This window comes from Aythya ferina, assembly GCF_964211825.1.
Source record: "Aythya ferina genome assembly, chromosome: 4".
NCBI classification, from domain to species: domain Eukaryota; kingdom Metazoa; phylum Chordata; class Aves; order Anseriformes; family Anatidae; genus Aythya; species Aythya ferina.
The window spans coordinates 72,317,330-72,326,055 of NC_140300.1; the positions used below are offsets into that span (position 1 = coordinate 72,317,330).

Here is an 8,726-nt window from a genome sequence, read left to right on the forward strand (position 1 = left end):
TCTAGGCCAGTGGGAGAAAGAAAAGAAACAGATTGAGGTTTTTGTTTTGAGTTCCTCAGACTTGATCTTTGACACTACCAAATCAAAATAGCAACACACAGCAGAAGTTCAGCTCTCCTCCTCCAACTGGGGGACGTGCTGCTGGAGTCCTAGAGATTAGGAAGATAACATACAGCCTGAACAATGTCGTGCAACTCAGCAATGAAATGGTCACTGTATCATCACTTCCAGCCTCCTCAAGCCCCAGAATGATAAATCTGGCATTTCTCTGAGTGCATGTGAGTAACCTGTGCATATGTACGTGCCCAATGCCTGTTCAGCTACTCCAGTGTGTCCTGGACACGCCAGATTCACCATGTGCTCCAGGAGGCTCAAGTGCCTCCTGTGATGTCTATGCCTCTGAACTCCTGGGATGCATCAGACACTTCTGTGATATGGAGTCGATTTTTGCATGGTTGGTGGCCGTTTGTCTGGGATTTCCAGATGTTCCAGCTGCTAATTGTCTGGAAATCTGGTGGAATACTGCCCAAAGCAGTTGAGTTGGCAGGCTGGAGATGTCTTTTACACGTCTAATTAATGTAGTGTGCATGTAAAATGTCTTCCTGTGCAAAAACGACCAGGAAAGAAAAGTATGAGTTACTAACAGAGGCAACTAAAGTAGAACTTCAGTTCTTTGTGAGTCTCTTATTGGCCTTTATTTTCACATTTCTTATACAAATTCTATTTTTCTACCAATATGCAATAACAAATATTCAGCAAGTGTGTGTACTTGTATTTACGTGATATGCTTCAAGTTTTTAATATTTATTGTGTGCATTTCCAATGTGGTTACTGCCTTGGCACCATCACGATCCTTGTCCTTTTGGAGACATGTAAACTTTGTCTTGTGAGGCCTTGTGGCCACTCCTTACCTCAGGCTGAACAGACTGAGAAAATCTATCACAAACATGATGGAGAGCAGTCTACACATTTTTTTTTCTGAGGCTGCTTCTCCTAGAAGAAGTTTTTAGATCACACACTAAGGATACAGCATTATATCCATGTGCTGTTTACAAAGGGTGATTGGAAGCTGCTGCTTAGTAGTTTTTTTTGCAGTTTTCTGCTTTTTTTTTTTTTTTTTTTTTTTTTTCAACTTTGAATTTTGAGGCCTATGGTGACTAGAGTAGTTACTCTGTCCGTTTCTCTTCTGCTCTGTACTAGGTGACAGCTTAGTGATAACCTGAAAGAACACAGAAGATCCTCACTGATTACCTTTGCAAGTGACACAAGACTGGAAGAACTGAAGATTATGAAGAGGCCAGCAGCAGAGAGCTTTCTGCCTGAATTGATAAGGTAGGGGAAAGTTAATGATTTGAATGTACATACAATCAGGACAGGAAGAAGCACGAGGGGACAAATATTAAGACTATGATGACAGAATAGGAGACTGTTCTGGGAAACCGTAAGTACAACCAAGTACAGAACTTGGTTGAAATTTTCTACATAGACAGTAGAAAACAACTTCCTTGTGTAACACCATCCATTTAACTTAAAGTCCTTTTAAGATGTTAACCATTGTTGCAGTTATGAACAAGGAAACTTAAAGTGCAAATAGGGAATGTCATAGCAAATATAAGTGGGAATTCTCTGCGGCAAGGACTGGGATGGTTATTGATGATGTCTTTTGTTTGTAGGCCATTATGAGATTCTGACATTTAGAAAAGAGAAAAGGTGAATCAACCCTTCCCTACCACCCAAAACTCTCAAAGTGGCACTGCAAGGTGGTGATTAGTCTGCCATTATAGATCTACTTTTTCCATTATTTGTAGTAGCAAGGAATTTAATTTAGGATTTCAAGTTTAAAAAAAAGTAAATGGAGTGAAATTCCTCTAAAAGGCAATCTTACCAGAATTTTCTGGATGTTTCCCAATTTTATTATATTACCACATGCTCAGCATGTCTTATTTTGGAGTCTAGAGTAAAAGTCTCTTTTGAAAAACCTAGAATTTCAGACAATTTCCATAGTTGCAAGAATGCAGGCCCAGAACAGGACATAAACTCTGCAGTAAAACATGATCAATACATGCTGAGTGCAGAGAAATCTTGGTGTAGAAGTTTTCTTTAAAAAACATTTCTGAATTATTCTGAATGCAGAAATGTTGGTTCTTTGGAGGAAAAAAAAAAAGCAGGACAAGTGATACTGTGATCATGATCTTTCTGAAAATTCTGGTTTAAATGTATTGCAATTAACAAGAGAAAACAGAAGACTGTATTTTCATGGCAAGCTGTGTTTTTTTCATAGTTCTCAGTAAAATCAGCAGTGTCTTATCACTGACTGAAAACAAAAGCAGTGGGCTATATGAAAGTGCAATTGAAAATCCTATCCTAAGTTGTTCAGGAAGTGCTTCTTTGTGTTCCAAAGCAGCTGTATTCATGGGGTGGGTTTCATAAGGGCACATTCATAATTTTGTTGTGGGAGGTCAAGAAGGGGTAATCTAGCAGGTGAGAAGCAAAATTTTGAAGAAATGGGATCTTTCTCAAGGGCAGTTAGAATGGTTTGCATGATAGAGATGCTAAACTAAAGAAATAGAGAATTTAGAATCATCTGGTACAAGGTAAAAATTTCATTTTACGAATAAACTTTTCAAAAATCTCTGTCTTTAAAAGTTACCATCTGTAAATTGAGCTGAAATGTGCGTTTTCAACCACAGCTTTTCCTAGTGCTCAGTCATGAACTACTTCTTCAGCAGTCTACAGAAATGAACAAAAATTGCACAGTCTTCTAGGTGACTATATAAATGAATTGGAAAGGAGCTGTGAACATTAGCACATACTTTCTGTGCTTTAGTCTATTGCACTTTGAGAGTTTGTAAGCAAACAAATGCTTTTCCTAGTATGCTGGCTTTGAAAACTCATTCTGTATCTGTAGGTGAAGCTGTCTTTTTTTGTTTTTCTTACTTTATTCTCTGGTCGCTCTTTTGCCCACATGGGGAAAGAAAGGCAAAAACATTTGATTCTGTTAATTTATTTTAAAGTAATTTAAAAGTTATTCTCTGTAAAAGCAGTTTTAATAGAGAAAAGTCGGCTAGGTTTTTCTGTACTTTTGCAGTGGAAATGTTGGGCTGAATTTAGACCCTGTAGCCCCTGGCACAGATCACCCGGAGCTCGCTGGCGATGATGGCTGGTATTAGATGCTGGCATCCCCTGCTGGTGCAGCTGGTGGTTATCAGCGTTCCCTGCCTGGCGAACTCTTGCTGTGGGCAGTCTGCTGTCATCCAAGCCTGCTCTAGTCTCTGGTCTAGAGGGCTGTGGGGTGAGCACCCACAGCGGGAAGCTTATTGTCCCCCTGGGAGCTGTTCTTGAGGTTGCTTCTGCGGCCACGAGGGCTAGAAAGGTGTCGCAGCTCTTCTGGAGCGGAGAAGAGAGGGTCTCGTAATGAAGGGACTCTGAGAAGCAGGGGCTGAAAGAAGACATCAGGCAGCACAACATTCGTAACGAAAACAGGCAGGTTGGCAGTGCTGTTTGCTCTCATCGCAGTGGCTGGCTGAAGCTGGGAAAGCCTGTGGTTTCTGTTACAAGAAAAAAGGAGCCTGCTCAGCCTTACTCGGGCTGGGGTAAAAATGGTTATCTTTTTCCACTTGCTGTCTTTTGTCTTTGTGTATGGGTGATGGCTTTCCTTGTAGGAATTCTTGTTCCACCCCCATTTTGGCACGCTGCTGAGCATGATTTGCTCCCCATTGGCAATGTGTGTGCTCCTGGAGCTGGCTGTGCATTAGCCCTCATCAAGGAGGAGGGAATTGGTTTAATTCCACCAGCAAGGGAGGTATAGTGCGCATCTGACTGCAGTTTGGTGTTTTTCTTAAAATGAGTGCCTGCTTTCCTATTGCTTTACCTGCCCATCAGATAGGATCTGCCAGGCCTGGACTTGATGCATTGTTCTCCTGACAATATAGTCAATTCTGCAGCTAATGCACGCGTAAGATGAAAGCTGAACATAAACACCTCTGCCAGATACAGTATACATTTTAGTGCTCTGCCAGCTACCAAGGGACCATACTTTAGAGTATTCAAGTCAGGAGCTGTAGGAGTTGCCACAATATTTCTCAGTGCCAAGGGTCAGGTCTTTTAATCTTCCACGATAATAAAACTACGTTTGCCCTCATGAGAACAAAGGGACGTAGTTTTGCCCCAGTAAACATGCTTTTAAACAGTGGAGTTCAGCTCATTGTGGGCACCTGAATGCGCAGCAAGAGAAGAAATTAAAATTTTAATATATATTGTTAAATCAACATGAATGAAGAAGAAAACAAAAGCAGGCAAAAATGAAGTAACTATCAAATGGGAAGTACTTAAGGCAAGACTTATAAGATGTTTCAAAGCATGAATTGTAATATGTGTTTAAAATAGGACTGTTCCTTTATTCTCAGCATGTGGGTTACACTTTGAATATGGAACAAGAATTCAGCCTTTTTTAGAAGCTGCATTCTTAACAAATTATTCTTAAAATGAAACTGTTTAATGAAACCGCTTTTTAAGTGCTGTGTAAAACCATGCATTATTAACAGGACACCATACATAATACAATATAACCCTCTGCAAGGTAACAATAGTTCCTCTAACTCATTCATACTCAGTTTTGAACTTTACCACTTTTACTTGGGAATATAACGGGCTGGGCATTGTCTTTGCTGGAGATCAGTGACAAGTATAAAGTACAGTGATACTGGCACAGCCTCAGCTCTGGGAAGTTCGTGGTGTTTTGCAGAAAGCAGGTGGGCGAGCAAGGCGTACACTGCAGGGCAGATTGCACAGCTGTAAGATCCGGAATTCCCCTCAAAAGGATCGGCATGTCTTTGAAAATGAATTCATCACCGAAATAAAAGAGATTTCTGATGCAGAGGGAGAAAATGGGGTTTGATCAGTTTCAAATGAACTTTTTTGTTTGTTTGTTTTGCCTCCATCTCCCTCTTTTTTTTCCCCTTTCTCATTCTCTTTTCCCCCAAAATTCATTTCCAAGATCTAATAAAGGGGATGTTTTCATCTTTAAAAGGTTGTATGAGACTGTTGCAAGAAATTCTTTTGTGCAACCTGCTTTTCTATAAAGAAACACTGGGAGCTGAATGCATCTGGAACATTAGATTCAGGAAACACCGTGTTTTCTCAGTATCTATGAAATGCATTCATCGATTATTTTTTCATTAGAATGCTTGTGATAGATCTCTGTGACTATTTTTCACTGTATATTTTTGTGGATGGTGACAACGTGCTGCCCAAATTAGGAAGAATGGCTGCATGGCATTTAATGCTCAAGCAGTTTGTAAGGGACTTGCAGGTTTGCAATCCCTACCAGGATTTGTCACTATGTAAGTGCTATGTGCTATTCTGAACTGCTAATTCACTAGCTGCATGAATGAATACACTGACATTTTACAGAAGTGTTATGGCTTTCTACCCTCAGAAACTACTGTAAATGGTACGTAGTGATGTTAGGCTATGTGGAAACCAATGAGCTGCCAAATGCTTCCAGAAGTTCCTGTTTTATTTTGTGATATCAGTGCCTTCTCTGCTCTTGCTGATCAGTGTGAATAGTTTCTGGCAGTGAAAGTCAGCCAGAAAAAAAATATTTTTCACTTTCGCATCTGATAAAAATTTTATTGCCATATCTATCTCCAAATAAAACTCCTACTCTTTCAGCAATTCCTGAAAAACACAAATTAATTTGGGTTTGAATAATACCCCCAAACTATTAGAGCTGCCAACTGAACAGGGAACAGATAATTAGGAGATGACAACAGACAGCACAAAGCCAAGAGAGGAAAAACTGGAACACAGCTAGAGAGCAACACTGGCCATCTAATCCATTAACAGCCTCCTATAATTATGTTTTGCTTTTGCATTAAACTGGTATAAACACAAAAAGACGTTAGTGATGTTTTAATCTCCAGGAAAAGAAATCTCCTCTTGCCTAACAGCATGCAGCACACACAGAAATATGACTTCAATTAGCACTACTGTAAATTTTAATTTAGCACTTGGTAGGAGCATTCAGCAATGTATATCTGAAATAGGGGCTGATGCTCCACTGAGGATGTTCTGCACTGTCATCCCATCGATCCCTCGACTCATATTTGTGGGGTGAGCAGGAGGGAGAGGATTTAGGAATTTAGAGCTCGTGGAAAATGCCAGAGGACTTGTTTCCCCAGGCCTTCTGCACCCATTTCTTGAGCTGGTTTTCGGCCATTACCAAGGTGTCCTGTCTGGCTGCTGGGTGATACTGCTGGCAGCAGTGCAGGCTCCCTCCTGCTGCCCACCTAGGCAAGTGGAAAGCACCTACGAGCAACCCAGCATCCAGTTTCCAGTGGCTGCCATATAATGCCCTTGAAGTTAGATTTTGTCCTGTGATTTTGTTTTGCTCCAAGCATGATGGGTGTCCACTGTGATTGGCACTGTTCAAAGATTATTTGCAAGTTCCCCAGCTAAGCTTTGGTATTCAGCTCCACCATGGTGCGCCGGCTTCTTTTTGTTTTTCGTACAGGAATATCTTGTGTGAGTGGCACACAGGTTTGCTTCTACTAGTCAGCTACAACACCGGAGCTTGGGTTAGCACATTAGGGCACCAAGAATTTATGTTTGTTGCGGTTTAAAGTTATTCCCTGGTGGCAGTGCTTATTTGTGTTTAAACTGCAGATGCCCATGTTTATACAATTTACATTGTTTAAAATGTCACTATTATTTGTTTAAAAAAAAAAAATCTGCTAGGTTTGGCATAGTGTATCCTGTAATTTATTGTACAGCCCTGTGCTGTACATTTTAGTGAGAATCTTGAAACAGGGCCCTATGTTTTTTTCCCCTTTTGCTGTTTGTTCTGCTCTTTAATTACATTCATATCAGCTACTTTGAAGTTAATGAGACTGTTGGGATATGTAAAAGAGAATCCTGTATTGATTTCAGTCCTAATATCTTATCTTTGCATCTTTCCCTTCCTGCATGCAATGTGTTCTGACTGAGTCACATTTGCTCACATGTTGTGATGGGTTTAATAGCTTTGGCCTGACATAGGGCTTTATCATACAGCCCAAAAGGAAAAGGAAATAAATAAACACAAAATGCAGTTCTGCCTTCTCATTTTCTCATTAAGCCTGTTACATAAGGAATATAATTTATTAAAGTTGATGGGTTCTATACACATCCTAGGTTATCAAAAATACTTTTTATTATTTCTATGTAAACAACCCTTATCCTGACTTCTTGTCTTCCTCCCCTACTCAGAAAAATGTAAAGAGAGTAGTAGGGGATATGGCAAGCAACAGGCATGAGGTTGGGATGTACGTCAGTCTATGCTAAGATTTGAGGCCAAGTCAGAACAAGAGTTTAGATACAATACAAATGAAATATTTAATTGTTTTTGAACCCATTGGCTAGAACCAAGTTCTTAGATACTGTCAGAAGATAACAGAAGATGATTTTCTAATTTTAAGGGGTATAAATCTTCTAACACCAACTGTTCACATAAATGTTTTGGTATCTGAAAAGGAATTTTGTAAGTGTAGCTAAGCCATCAAGTTTCGTGTGTGTGTGTGTATATATATATATATATATATATATATATTTTTTTTTTTTTTCCAGCCCAACTCAATAAGTAATTGCTTTGAGGTTTTGGAGCAGTTTCTGAACTTGAACCCTCTGTGTAAGCTCAAGTTCCAGTGTTCAACTGCCAGGTGGAAATCCCAGTAGAAACGTTACTGAGTAACTAAGTTTTTGCTCTGTTCCAAGTGCTTTTTCTTGGTTTTGTTTGGCAGCCCAGAACTGCCAGGGACCAGGAGCTCAGCAGACATCCATTCTGCTCCGGAATGTGATTGACCAACTGGAGTCAGTAAGAACTAGTCACATATTTTTAAATGTAAGTCTTAGTATGTTGTCCTTCGGTTTTACAAGGTTATTACCTCCACACACACCTTCAAAAAACTATCCACTTACATTCTAATTGTGTCCCATCTATAATAAAAAGTGTGATACCAGACTGTTTGGACCTATGTAAGAAATCTGTTCTGGCAACAAAGCACCATGGTGTTCAGCTTGGTTTGTGTTTGCATTGCATTGCCAAATTCATCCAAAATTATGATTAGAACATAACTCAGACAACAAAATTTCATACTGTTTCCTACCAGAAGGTTGAATTTGTCTTGGATATCGGGTCATTTACTTTTTTTTTTTATTAGTGCTGAGCATAAGTGTGTAATGATACCGGAGGCCACATTTTCCTTCTAATATTTTATACAACACAGTTGACCACAAGGCTTACTGTGCCTTCATAAATGATTTGCTTACATTATGCGTGTTAGATAACTCTTGATCTCCTGTATTTTTTTTTTTTTTTGCACAAATAGGAAGAAGTTCTTTGCAATATTAACATCTAAAAAAGCTAAACCACAACAGATACGTTATACCCAAAGTTTGAAAGAACGAAGTGCTAAGTTCCTTTCTTTAATCTTCCAGTGGCATCTGCAGCTTAACTTTTGTCTCTGCTGCCTTGAAAATCTTTGTCATAGTTCAGAAAAGTACCTCAAAATGTCCTTTGTGAAAGAGGACAACCTGCTTAAAAGTGAATGATGAGAGAGGCAAAGAACTGGGTTTAAAATTATGTGCAAGCCTCACCTGATCTTAATATGAATGTGCAGTTTGACTTCTGATTACATCTGGAAGAAACTACTGTTGCAGTAGTTAGACCACTGCCTTGCAACTGTGGA

The 8,726-nt window shown here is 39.5% G+C and overlaps 1 long non-coding RNA gene across 2 annotated transcripts in view; it reads left to right on the forward strand.

Annotated features, from left to right (window-relative positions):
- Nucleotides 1–7,980, forward strand: part of LOC311435814 — a 30,026-nt gene extending 22,046 nt beyond the window's left edge. For both annotated transcript variants that reach the window (XR_014692420.1, XR_014692422.1), the window contains exons 4-5: nucleotides 1,201–1,332; nucleotides 7,779–7,980. This is a non-coding gene — a long non-coding RNA (uncharacterized lncRNA). The remainder of the gene's footprint in view (nucleotides 1–1,200; nucleotides 1,333–7,778) is intronic.
- Nucleotides 7,981–8,726: the final 746 nt, after the last annotated feature.